Source organism: Peromyscus maniculatus, chromosome 4 (genome assembly GCF_049852395.1).
Source record: "Peromyscus maniculatus bairdii isolate BWxNUB_F1_BW_parent chromosome 4, HU_Pman_BW_mat_3.1, whole genome shotgun sequence".
NCBI classification, from domain to species: domain Eukaryota; kingdom Metazoa; phylum Chordata; class Mammalia; order Rodentia; family Cricetidae; genus Peromyscus; species Peromyscus maniculatus.
The window spans coordinates 97,053,565-97,068,035 of NC_134855.1; the positions used below are offsets into that span (position 1 = coordinate 97,053,565).

General features: G+C 40.4%; 1 protein-coding gene across 4 annotated transcripts in view; it reads right to left on the minus strand.

The window, feature by feature from the left end:
• Ino80 (INO80 complex ATPase subunit) overlaps positions 1-14,471 on the minus strand; it is a 112,836-nt gene that overhangs the window by 27,397 nt on the left and 70,968 nt on the right. The window lies entirely within an intron of this gene.

The following is a 14,471-nucleotide window of genomic DNA, read 5'->3' on the forward strand; positions in this document are numbered from 1 at the left end:
TTAACCGAGATGATACTACAAAAAGTTCACTGTAGAAAGCTCATGTCCAAATCTCAACAGGGTAACCTATGTATAAACAGACAGACATGTGTTCCCAGCTCTTAGGAGGTGGAGACAAAAGGATCAGGAGATGTAAGAACCACCTCAGCTGCAAAGCAAATTCAAGGCCAGCCTGGGCAACATGAGACCCGAAGAAGGCAGGCAGGCAGGCAGAGACACAGACAGACGCACACACTCAGCAAACATTAACAGTAGTCCTTCAATCTGTGGTTTCACTTTCCTTGCTTCGGTCTACCTACAGTAAAGCTGCAGTTTGAAAATAGGAAACAGAAAATAAGAAACAAGTAATTAATAAGTTGTTTTTGTTTTTTTCTTTTGAGACAGGGTTCCTGGCTGTCCTGGAACTTAGTCTGTAGACCAGGTTGGCCTTGAACTCATAGAGATCCACTTGCCTCTGCCACCCAAGTGCTGGGATTAAAGGCATGCATTGCTGGGTTTTGTCTTTGAGATCAGGTCTTACTATGTAGCCCTGAACTCTTTGTAGACCAGGCTGCCCCTTAACTTAAAGAGATCTGCCTGCCTCTGTCTCCAAGTGCTAGGATTAAAGGCTTACAGCATATCAGGCCAATTAGTAATTTTTAAAATAACTTTGATATAGTGTATTACATTTTATTTTATTATTAGCTACCAGTAAATTCTTATTTGATAAACTATCTTAGGCATATACAGAAAAAAAAGTGTATATGTCTCAGGTTCTGGGGAGTCTTAGAATAAATGTATCTATTAAGAACCACAACTAAGTTCCAACTATATATAAGGTCTAACATAACTTTTCCCTACTTAAAAAGACTAATCAGCCAGGCCTTGTGAAACAGCTCTGTAATGCCAGCTACTTGGAAGGCTAAAGCAGGAGGGTAAGTTCAAGACCAGTCTGGACTGTTCAATGAGACTATGTTTTATAATACAAAACTGAAAGAGAACCAGGGCTATAGTTAAGTGACTATCTCAATCTCTAGTACTACAAAAACAACCAACCCAAACCAACAAGCCAGTAAATTCTATATACTGGAGACATTTACACTGGTTTCCTGCGGCGGTAAGGACTTTTCCCATGGTGTAACTTTCTCTGAAGTAGATCACATATAAGGACACAAAGTGAGCCTCAACAAAGGAAAACTGAAATCTTTTTTTTTTTTTGTATAGTATGTGATTACAATGAAGTAAGACTACAAGTCAACAGCAAACAAAATCCTACTGACTATACAAACTCAAGGAGATTAAACATGAACTAACGAAGAATGACTAAGGTCTTTGAAGAAACCAAGATAAAAATAATGGAGCTGGAGAGATGGCTCAGTGGTCAAGAACACTTACTGTTCTCGCAAAGGAGTTTGGTTGCCAGCACCCACATGGAGAGCCTCACAACAAGGGCCTCTGATTCCCGTTCTAAGGGGTCTGACACTTTCTTCTGGCAACTGGGCAACTTCACTCAGTGCACTCATCCCTTATCCTCATATATAAAAATGAAAATATTTAAAGCCAATCTGAAAATTAAGAAGGCAGTTATTTCCTTTAACAAAGGAAATGAAAAGTTCTTAGCTCTGAGAGAGATAACTTCGTGATGCATTTTAGGGCCCTGGAAAAAGAAGAGCAAGCCAAACCGAAAATTAGTAGACAGAAAGAAGTCATTAAGACCAGGGAAGAAATTAATGAAATGGAAAAAAAATGACAAAGAATCAATGCAACAAAGAGTTGGCTCTTTGAAAAGATACAACTGACAAACCCTCTGCTAAACGAACCCCCAAAAAAAAGCCCAGCAGTGGTGGCCCACGCCTTTAATCCCAGCAGAGGCAGGCGGTCTACAGAGTAAGTTCCAGGGCAGCCAGGACTGTTACACCGAGAAACCCTGCCTCGAAAACCCTAAAACAACACAAAACAAAACCTTCTATAATAAGCAATGAGACTGAAGCAGTAATTAAATATTTCTGGTCCAGATGGATTTATTGGTGAATTTTACCAAACCTCCAAAAAAACTAAAACTAATGCTTCTCAAACTATTTCATAAAACAGGAAAGAGACACTACAAAACTTTTTGATGAAGCTAATATTACCCTGATACCTAAAGCAGATAGATACAAAAATGAAAAATTATAGATCAGTTTTCTTGAACTTAGATTTAAAAATTCTCAACAAAAATATTAGCAAACTGAATTCAAGAACACATCAAAAAAAAAAACCATTGACCATGACCAAGTTGGTTTTTTTCCAGAGATGTGGGTATGGTTTAATGCTTGAAAACCAATAAATGTTATAGAAAAATGGACTCAAGGGACAGGAATCACACTGTCATCTTGAAAGGTGTAGAAAAGGCTCTTGCGACCTGGAGAGATGGCTCAGCAGTTGAGAACACTTGTTGCTCTTGGAGATGACCAGGTTTGATTCCCAGCATCCACATGGTGTCTCACAACCATCCTTAACTCCAGATTCAGGGAGATCCAAAGCCCTCATCTGAATTCCCTGCGTATCAGGCATGCACATGGTGCACATACATGCAGACAAAACATCTTCCTCCCTCCCTTCCTCCCTCCCTCCCTCCCTCCCTCCCTCCTTCCTTCCTTCCTGTTTTTCGAGACAGGGTTTTCTCTGTGAAACAGTCCTGGCTGTTCTGGAATGCTGGGATTAAAGGCATGCACACCACCACTTGGCAGACAAAACATTCTTATACATAAAATAAAATACAGGCAGCGGTGGCGGGCCACAGAGGCAGGCAGGAAGGTAGGCGCAGCGGCCGAGACACAGTTGCAATAAAGTTCAGAAACTGAGCTATTACCTGCTGAAGAGTTAGTGAAAACAAGCTTTTAATCAAGAGCTTGGAACAGGGACACCTTTAATCCCAACACCTGGGGAAGGAGCCGTCTCTGTGGGACGGAACCAGAACAGATCTAGAATGGATCTGAACACTCTGTCTGGGGCCAACCCAGGACCCAACTGCTGATCCTGCGAAACCCAACAACTGTGAAACCCAACAACTTGGAGGTGTTGGTGAGACTACCCTGCTCAGCTGAAATCCATCCGGGAGAGGATTCAGAACCCTACAGTTTGAAGTCTGAGGAAACAAGATCAGCTGAGGAGTTGACCAATGAGCAAAATGGGACCTGAGAACACAAAAGAAGGCATGGCCCAGCCACCGAACTAGATCACCAGAATCTTAAGTATACACTTGACCGACTGAGAACAGGTAAGCTCCCATCTCCAGACGGACAGATCAGGTCTCTAGCCCCTAGGCCCTATCCATCGGAGTTCCAGAGACCAGACAGCTACCTTTCCCTGCCCCCCCACCAAATCCTCCCCCCAAAACAAAAAACAAACAAAAAAACTAACCCCTACAACCTAACAACCACTGAAACCATAAGCACACCCTGCATCAACTGGGAACAACTGCTCCCAGAGACAGAACCCACTAACACTGATTTGACTAAGCTGCTCCCGAAGAAACAGAGCCCAACAGCACCAATTTAACCAAGAACTCCTAGTGAACCAAGACTAAAAATTAGAACAAGAGAGGCACCCTCAGACACAGACACTGCCTACACCAAGCAAAGGAAGAGATGAGTAGACGCCAGTGCAAAAATACAGGCAACAACATAAAGACCTATATGACAACACCAGAACCTAGCGATTCTACACCTGCAAGACGTGAACATACCAAGACAGAAGAAACAGAAGAAATCAATCCTAAAATTGACAGGATCCATCCATCTGCTGCATACAAGAAACATACCTTAACTTCAAAGACAGAAACTACCTCAGAGTAAAGGGCTGGGAAAAAGGCTTTCCAAGCAAATGGATCTAAGAAACAAGCTGGTGTAGCTATCCTAATAACCTAATAAAATAGACTTCAAACTAAAATCAATCAAAAGAGATCAGGATGGACATTACATATTTATCACCGGAAAAATCCACCAAGATGAAATCTCGATCTGAACATTTATGCCCCAAATACAAAGGCACCCATATTCATAAAAGAAACATTACTAAAGCTTAAAACGCACATCAAACTCCACACATTAGTAGTGGGAGATTTTAACACACCACTCTCACCAAAAGACAGATATACCAGACTGAAATTTAACAAAGAAATAAAGAACCTAACAGATGTTATGACTCAAATGGACTTAATAGATATCTATAAAACATTCCATCCTAACACAAAAGAATATACCTTCTTCTCAGCACCCTATAGAAACTTCTCAAAAATTGACCACATGCTTGGTCACAAAACAAATTTCAATAGATACAGAAAAATAATAAAGACAATTCACAGCAAGCCAACAGCCAACATCAAATTAAATGGAGAGAAACTCAAAGCGATACCACTAAAATCAGGAACCAGACAAGTCTGTCCACTCTCCCCATATTTATTCAATATAGTACTAGAAGTTCTAGCTAGAGCAATAAGACAACAAAAGGAGATCAAAGGGATACAAATTAGAAAGGAAGAAGTCAAACTTTCACTATTTGCAGATGATATGATAGTATACATAAGTGACCCCAAAAATTCTACCAGGGAACTCCTACAGCTGATAAACTCCTTCAGTAAAGAGGCAGGATACAAAATCAACTCAAAACAGCCGGGCGGTGGTGGCGCACGCCTTTAATCTCAGCACTCGGGAAGCAGAGGCAGGCGGATCTCTGTGAGTTCAAGGCCAGCCTGGTCTCCAAAGTGAGTTCCAGGAAAGGCGCAAAGCTACACAGAGAAACCCTGTCTCGAAAAACCAAAACCAAACCAAACCAAACCAAACCAAACCAAACCAAACCAAACCAAACCAAACAAAAAACCAAAACAACAAAATCAACTCAAAAAAATCAGTAGCCCTCCTATACACAAATGATAAAAGGGCTGAGAAAGAAGTCAGAGAAACATCACCCTTTACAATAGCCACAAATAATATAAAATACATTGGGATAACACTAACTAAACAAGTGAAGGACCTTTTTGATAAGAACTTTAAATCTCTAAAGAAAGAAATTGAAGATACCAGAAAATGAAAGGATCTCCCATGGATAGGTAGGATTAACATAGTAAAAATGGCAATCTTACCAAAAGCAATCTACAGATTCAATGCAATCCCCTTCAAAATTCCAACACAATTCTTCACAGACTTGGAAAGAAAAATACTCAACTTCATATGGAAAAACAAAAGACCCAGGATAGCTAAAAGAATCCTATATGATAAAGGAACCTCTGGAAGCATCACCATCCCTGACCTCAGATTCTACTATAGAGCTATAGTAATAAAAACAGCTTGGTACTGGTATAAAAACCGACATACGGACCAATGGAATCGAATTGAAGACCTTGACATTAATCCATGCACATATGAACACCTGATTTTTGACAAAGAAACTATACAATGGAAAAAAGAAAGTATCTTCAACAAATGGTGCTGGCATAACTGGATGTCAATATGTAAAAGATTACAAATAGATCCGTATCTGTCACCATGCACAAAACTCAAGTCCAAGTGGATCAAAGACCTCAACATAAATCCAGTTACACTAAACTTAATAGAAGAGAAAGTAGGAAGTACTCTTGAACTCATTGGCACCGGAGACCACTTCCTAAATATAATACCAACAGCACAGACCCTGAGCACAACAATTAATAAATGGTACGGACCTCTTGAAACTGAGAAGCTTTTGCAGGGCAAAAGACACGGTCATTAAGACAAAAAGACAGCCTACAGAATGGGAAAAGATCTTCACCAACCCCACATCTGACAGAGGATTGATCTCTACAGTATATAAACTCAAGAAACTAGACATCAAAATACTGAACAATCCAGTTAAAAAAAAATGGGCTAAAGAGCTAAATAGAGAATTCACAAATGGCTGAAAGACATTTAAAGAAATGCTCAACATGCCTAATCATCAGAGAAATGCAAATCAAAATGACTCTGAGTTACCACCTTACACCTGTCAGAATGGCTATGATCAAAACACCAATGACAGTCAATGTTGGAGAGGATGTGGAGCAAAGGGAACACTCCTCCACTGTTGGTGGGAATGCAAGCTTGTACAACCACTGTGGAAATCAGTATGGCGGTTTCTCAGAAAATTAGGAATCGGACTACCTCAAGATCCAGCCATACCACTCTTGGGCATATACCCAAGGAACGCTGATTAATACCACAAAGATACATGCTCAACTATGTTCATAGCAGCACTGTTTGTAATAGCCAGAACCTGGAAACAAGCTAGATGCCCATCAACTGAAGAGTGGATTAAGAAAATGTGGCACATATACACAATGGAGTACTACTCAGGAGAGAAAAACAATGAAAGCATGAAATTTGCAGGCAAATGGATGGAATTAGAAAAAAATCATTCTGAGTGTGGTAACCCAAACCCAGAAGGACAAACATGGTATGTACTCACTCATAAGTGGATTCTAGATATAAAATAAAGAACAATCAGACTACAACCCACAGAACCATGGAGGCTATATATATATATATATATAGTATGGGGGAGCCTAGGACAACTGTGGCTTATAATAAGTTTTAGTTTTACTCAATTACTGAGCAAGCCTCAATGAAACATTTCACTATTAAGATAAGAATACATACTGTATCAAGCTGATAACAGAAAAATAAATTAATAAAAAAATAAAAAAAATAAAGAAAAATTTGAACTATTAAAAAAAAACCCAAACAAACATATTTTACTAAAGTAAAATAAGGGGGAACTAGGGACTCATCATTCCTCTCCACATTCTATTCTTTCCCTTGTTTTATATATTTTAAATTTTTTATCGGTGGATTCTGCTGGAGTATCTGCTGCAGATAAGCACTGGAGGGCTCCTGTTGCAAATCATCCTCTGGTGCGATGGAAAGATCTTTCTACTGGCACTTGGAGACCCGATCTGTTGTTGGTATGGGCCCGGGGTTTTGTTTATGTCTTTCCTCAGGACAATGAGGTTCCTCATTGGATTCCTGAGCGCTGTGTGTGCCCTGTGGCTGCTGCTGAAGCCCAACATGGCGGAGACCTATTGGGCCTTTGTGAAAAACTCTCCCCTTCTGATGCCAATGGGGATTGAGAGCCCAATATGGCCAGTCTTGGCAAGCATTAACGTAAGCCTAGGAACTGTAGCCATGCAGTTGGATTCTCCAGAAGGTAATGTATGGTAACTGCTTTTTCAAGTATGTTTGAGAACATGTCACCCAGACACCTTGGAGATTAAGGATAACACTGAAGGTCACTGACCTCCATTTGTTAACAGCAGCATGCCAGTTAAGCCTTTTCATTTTCACAATTTTTCAAGCTGGTGTAGTACCTACTTTTCAGGAGTGGCTCTGTGCAACATTTATTGGCATCCTGAAATTCATTTAGCCCCCCCCCCCAAGATACCTTAAAATTTATGAGCCTGAATGTAGCCATTATAAGACCATTAGTTATGCTCCTTATGAGCTGCCTGTTTTTTCTTGATGGTTCTTAGTTGTTCTTTTGCAGAACTGCCAGCTTAAGTCGTGCTGGGATCAAGAAAAATGGGCCTTGGCGGTTCGTGTTCCTGGAGTTGTATCCATGCCAGTGGATGTCCACACACTCCAGAAGAGAATTTGACATTGCTGCTGCCGTTGTTGCTGTTATAGCAATGGCGGCCACCGCTGCTACTGTTTCTGGGATTACCATTTCATAATTGCTTACTACAGCTAGCACAGTGGAGACCCTGGCAGCAAAAGTAGCTACCACAGTTAGTTAATCTTTCATTCTACTGGGCATGATAAATTTAATTCAATAGTTATATAAATCTCTATTGGCTTTGAAAATTATAAATTTATAAACTCAAGTTCCATTGGCTTTTGGGATACCATCTTACAAGGACTCCAATTTGCAGTAAGGATCGTTAAGGAAGGGAATGGCTAACTTGCCTTTAGCTTACTGGCTATGGGTGGGTTAGGACTTCTATTGGTCTATTCTGTTTCAAACACACAGATTGCAAGCCCAGTGCCACCTTGAGATCTTTGGCAGCAGTTAACTCTTCAGCTCACACAGGATTGAGCCTGTATGATAATGAGTATTCAGAGACTGGTAATGCCTGGGGGGTGCTCACCAACCTAAGACAGAGCGCCTGTGTGGCCTGGGCAGGCATCTCCATGACAGGTAAGGTGACCTGCTGACGTCCCCTGCAACCTAAGTCAGAAGCTCGTTTTTTTTAGTAAAAGGGGACCTATAGGGTCCTGGCCCCCGTTTTAGGTAACTGTTGCCTTGCTTGCTGACCTTGACCTTGATATCCTCCCTATGCTAATTCCCTGCCGGGTTCCACCCTCCTGAATGCTTAAGGGAAGTTCCTTGTTTGTGTATCCTGCACAATGGGCCGTAACAACTTGGATGCAAGATTGTAAAACATCTGTAGCGAACTTCTGCCCTCTGGGGTTCTCCCACTGTGCTGTAAGCCTGCATTTAAGACTTCCTCCCTCCTTCAATAAACAGCATTCGGCAATCAATCAATCAATCAATCAATAAAATTAAAAAACAAAAAGAGAAAAACCAAAAGATAGGGTTTCTCTGTGTAGCTTTGGAGCCTGTCTGGAACTCGCTCTGTAGACCAGGCCCAGCCTCGAACTCACAGAGATCCACCTGCCTCTGCCTCCAGAGTGCTGGGATGAAAAGTGTGCACCACCATCACTACCCAGCAGCACTCCCCCTTTTTTAATTTAAGATTTCATTTATAATTATGTATGTTTGTATGTATGTGTACTTTTATGTGGGTGCCCACAGAGGTCAAAAGAGGGTGTCCAATTCCCTAGACATAGTTGTGAACCTCCTAACATGGACACTAGGAACCAAATTTGGGTCCTTCTAAGAGCAGCAAGCTCTCTGAACCATTGAGCTATCTTTCTAGATCATTTTTGATTTTGAGCCAGGGTCTTGCTCTGTAGCCTAGGCTGGCCTAAAATCCATACCCTTCTGTCTCAGCCTCCCCAGAAGAAAAAGAAAAGATGTGGACTATTGTGCACTAGAGAGATGGCTCAGTGAGCACTGGCTGTTCTTCCAGATGACCTGGGATTATGTTTGTACTTCTTCCTTCTGGAAATTAAATCCAGGATTTCATGTTTACTAGGCTAAGTTACCACTCAATCTACACCCCCAGGCCTGAGGTTGTTTATTAGGAAGCAAATTGGAAGAGAAATTAGTACTCATAAGGGAGACATTGCCAAAGCAGAATTCTATAATGTAGTACTAGGCTGGAAAGATGGCTTATTTGGTAAGTGCTTGCTGAACATGCAGAAGAACCTAAGTGTATCACCAGCATTCATATCAAAAACAAAAAATAGGGCTGGAGAGATGGCTCAGAGGTTAAGAGCACTGCTTGTTCTTCCAAAGGTCCTGAGTTCAATTCCCAGCAACCACATGGTGGCTCACAACCATCTGTAATGAGATCTGGTGCCCTCTTCTGGCCTGCAGGGATATGTGCAGACAGAACACTGTATGCATAATAAATAAATAAATCTTAAAAAAAAAAAAACAACACCAGGCAGTGGTGGCGCACGCCTTTAATTCCAGACTCAGGAGGCAGAGGCAGGCGGATCTCTGTGAGTTCGAGGCCAGCCTGGTCTTCAAAGTGAGTTCCAGGAAAGGCGCAAAGCTACACAGAGAAACCCTGTCTCGAAAAACCAAAAAAAAAAAATTAATAATAATAAAAAAAATAAAAATAAAAAAATAAAAAACACGCTGGGTGGTGGTGGCACACACCTTTAATCCCAGCACTCAGGAGGCAGAGCCAGGTGGATCACTGTGAGTTTGAGGCCAGCCTGGACTACCAAGTGAGTTCCAGGAAAGGCGCAAAGCTACACAGAGAAACCCTGTCTCGAAAAAACGAAAGGAAAAAAACAAACAAACAAACAAACAAACAAAACCCAACAACAACAACAAAAAAATACAAATAAATGTAAAAGACTTTTGACAGAAATCCAACATCACTTCATCTTAAAAGCCCTGAAGAAACTTGGAACAAAAGAAACATAACTCAACATAATAAATGCTATATATATATATATATATATATATATATATATATATATATATATATACACACACAACAAAACTATAGCTAACCTTTTTTTTTTTTTTTTTTTTTGGTTTTTCGAGACAGGGTTTCTCTGCGTAGTTTTGGGCCTTTCCTGGAGCTCACTTGGTAGCCCAGGCTGGCCTCGAACTCACAGAGATCCTCCTGGCTCTGCCTCCCAAGTGCTGGGATTAAAGGCGTGGGCCACCACCGCCGCCCGGCTTATAGCTAACCTTAAATGGGGAAGAACTCAAAAGAATTCTATTAAAATCAGTAACAACATAAGATGGCCCACTTTCTCCACATGTATTCAATATAGTGCTGAAGTGTTAGTTTGGGCATTAAGACAAGAGAAGCAAAAAAAAAGTATACAAATAGGAAAAGAAGAAGGCAAAGTACCCCTGTTTGCAGATGACAAGATTCTATACTATAAGAGATCCTACAGATTGTATCAGAAAACTCTTATAATGGATATGTATTTTCAGCAAAGTGGCAGGATACCAAATTAACATACAAAAATCATTAGCTTTCCTATATACCAATGACAACCTGAAAAAGAAACCAGCTAGAGAGATGGCTCAACAGTTAAGAGCACTTGGCAACTCATCCAAAGGACCCTGGTTTGATTCCTAGCACCCACATGGCAGCTTACAGCCACCTGTTGTAATACTAGGTCCAGGGAGACCTGATGGCCTCTTCTGGCACACATACATGCAGGGAAAACACTCCATACATATAAAATAAAAAAGGGAACAAATAGAGAAACAATTCTATTCACAATAACCTAAAACAAACAAACAAAAACAACAGTCCCGAAATAAGCTTAATCAATCTAGTACATCTCTGTAATGAAAAAAATAATTATTTTATTCTTGTGTATGTTGGGGGTCCTGTGCATGTGTACGTGGTGTCTTCAGAGGCAGGAGGGAATCAGATCCCCTAGAGCTGAAGTTGCAGGTGGCTGTGAGCTGCCTGATGTGGGTGCTGTGAATTGAACTTGGGTTCTCCAAAAGAGCAACGTGTGTTCTTAACCATCTTTCCAACCCGTACAATGAAAATTTTAAAACACTGAAGAAAAAAATGAGGAAGACTCTAGATGGAAGAATCACTACTGTGAATAACGCTGTTTTACCAAAAGCAGTCTACAGATTTAATGCAATTTCCATTAAAATTCCAGTGGCATTCTTCACAGAAAAAAAAAAAATGTTAAATTTCATATGGAAGCACAAGAGATCCTAGATAGCCAAAGCACCTTGAGCAAAATGAATACTGCTGGAGCTTTCATCCTACCTAATGTCAAGTCATAGTATGGAGCCATAGAATTGAAAGCAGCATAGTCTGGCATAAAAACTGACTCACAGATCAAGTCAATAGAAGAGAGATCCAGTTACAAGGCCATACAAGTACAGATGCCTAATTTAAAAAAAAAAAAAAAAAACCACGAAAAATACACTTTGGAGAAAAGACAACATCTTCAACATATAATGCTTAGAAAAATGGCTAGCTACACATAGAAGAATGAAACTAAATCCTTCTCTTTTTATTCTGCACAAAATTCAACTTCAAATAAATCAAGGGCCTCAAAATTACACTTGAAATTCTGAAACTGCTCTAAGAAAACATAGGAGACACACTTTGAGATAAAGGCCCAGGCAAGTATTTTCTAAACAGGGCTCTAACCACTCAGACTACAAATAAGGCTGATAATCAACAAACAGAATAACATGAAATTAAAAAGCTGCTGTATAGGCAAAGGGAGCTGTTACTTGAGTTAAGAGACAGCCTACAGAATGGGGGGGGGGAATCTCTGCCAGTATGTACCTGACAGAGGATAGTAGTAGAATATAGAAAGAACTCAAAAAGCTAAACACTAAAAAGAAATAACTGTACTTTAAAAAAAAAGGGGGGGGGGGAGATGGACACGTAACTAGAGTTCTAAAATAAGAACTATAGCCAGTGGTGGCGGCACACGCCTTCAATCCCAGCACTCAAGAGGCAGAGGCAGAGGCAGGTGGATCTCTGTGAGTTCGAGGCCAACCTGGTCTACAGAGTGAGCTCCAGACAGCCAGGGCTACACAGAAACCCTGTCTTGGGAAAAAAAAAAAAAAAAAAAAAGAACTATATAAATGGCCAGCAAACAATTTAAAAATTGTTCAACATCCCTAGCCATTAGGGGAAAGATAATTAAAATTACTTTGAAACTCCATCTCACCCCAGGAAGAATGGCTATTACCAGGAATACAACGACAGCTGCTTGTGGCACATATCTTTAACCCCAGCACTCAGGAAGCAGAGGCAGGAGAGGCAAGTAGATCTCCTTGAGTCTGAGGCCAGCCAAACAAACAAAAACAAAACAAGAACACCAATGACACCAAATGCTGGCATGTATCGAGAGAAGGGGGAACACTTATCCACTGTTGGTAGCAGTGCAAACTGGTACAGCAATTATGGAAATTACTGCACACCCATGTTTAATGCGGCTTCTATTCACAATAGCTAGTAAATCGAATTAGGTAAGATGCACAGCAAATGATAAACGGATAATGAAAATGTGGCGCACAACCACAATGGAATTTTATTCTGCAGTAAAGAAAAAGAGTATTTTTGGTTTTATGGAGACAGAGTTTCTATGTAACAGTCCTGGCTGCCCTGGAACTCACTTTGTAGACTAGGCTGGCCTTAAACTAACAGAGATCTGGATCTGTCTGCTTCTGCCTCCCTAGTACTGAGATTAAAGGCGTGCACTACCACCACCCAGCTAGAAAAATGAATTTTTTTTGTTTTGTTTTTTCAAGACAGGATTTCTCTGTGTAGCTTTGGCGCCCTTCCTGGAACTCACTCTGTAGCCCAGGCTGGCCTCGAACTCACAATGATCTGCCTGCCTCTGCCTCCGAGTGCTGGGATTAAAGGCGTGTGCCACCACTGCCGCCGCCACTGCCACTGCCACTACCACCACCCGGCCTAAAAATGAATTCTTTTATATTTGCAGGAAAACGAATGAAACCAGAAACACTGCCAAGTGAGGTACTCAGTTCCAACAAGTCACAGACTACATGTTCTCACTCACATATCCATCCTAGCTTCACACTTTTGATGTGTATTTACTTTTGAATGTTTGTAGAGGTCAGTAAGGTAGAAAGGCCCATGCGAGTGGTGGAGGGACAGCAGGACACACATGCCATGAAAGCACAAGGAGAGGGTCAAATACCAAGTGGGAGGAGAATAGGGAAGGGTAAATAAGAGGGGGAAGAAGGAAACAGGTTAATCCAAACAGGTGAAAAACCCTTATAGAAACCTATTCTGTAAGCTAACTATAAAATCTCAGTGCCCTGGTGTGGGCTACCTCCCTACAGAGTTACTGGTCAGGGAAGTTCCAAAAGCCACCCAAACAAGGCAGGCTACTTGCCACTGCACACCATACCTCCACAGTAAGACTCTGCTGCTGAAGACATAGCACACTCCGGTTGCAGGACATAGAGAAATTAAGCTGGAACTGATCTGAAAATCTCTTCCTTGTTGGCTAGCTTTTTTCTTCTCTTTTTAATTAATTTATTTTTTAATTACACTCATTCATTAGTTACACTCATAATATTAATTACATTTGTGGTATTCATTGATTACATTTGCAGTATTCATTCAATAATTATATTTATGATATTCATTAATTACATTAATTGTATTGATTTATTACATTCATGATATTATGTCCTGATACTACTGTCCATTTGTGGGGTTTTTCCATCACATAAAACAGATTCTGTACTTGGGAAATCATTGCTCTATATTCCTTTCTTCTCCATCTTGAGATAATGTCTAATTTTTCTGTCTCTATGAATTTGTATACTCTATATATTTCATGTAATACAATTCTATAGTATTTGTCCCTTTTTAATGTAAAAACATTTTATGTACAACTGCAGGAGAAATAATATATAGATAGCCTGAACATAAAAACAGGTTATAATTTAAAAGTCCAGGGTAGGCGCAAAGCTACACAGAGAAACCCTGTCTCGAAAAACAAACAAACAAACAAAAAAAAAGGTCCAAGGTTATTTTAAACAGTAAAATATTTTCTCTGTAGAAAATAGTATAAATGATAACATTTCCCAATAAGCCCTTTTAAGCCAAATGATAGCTGAATTATACATATAAATATTGATTAGATTCTGGGACATGGAAGAAACCTATCTTCATCTGTTCAGAGAGCTATGTTGTACTTAAGTTGTGTAAGTGAGATTCCTATTCATCTTCCCCTTCACTGTTTGATCTACGGCAGACATTTTTCTATAGGCTAATCCATAATCTAGAAAGGTTTTAGCCTCCCCTCCTGAAAGTACGGCCAGCATTTTCTGTCATCTGGCTAGCTTTGCATAGTGCCAGGAAGTGCTATGTAGACCACTGA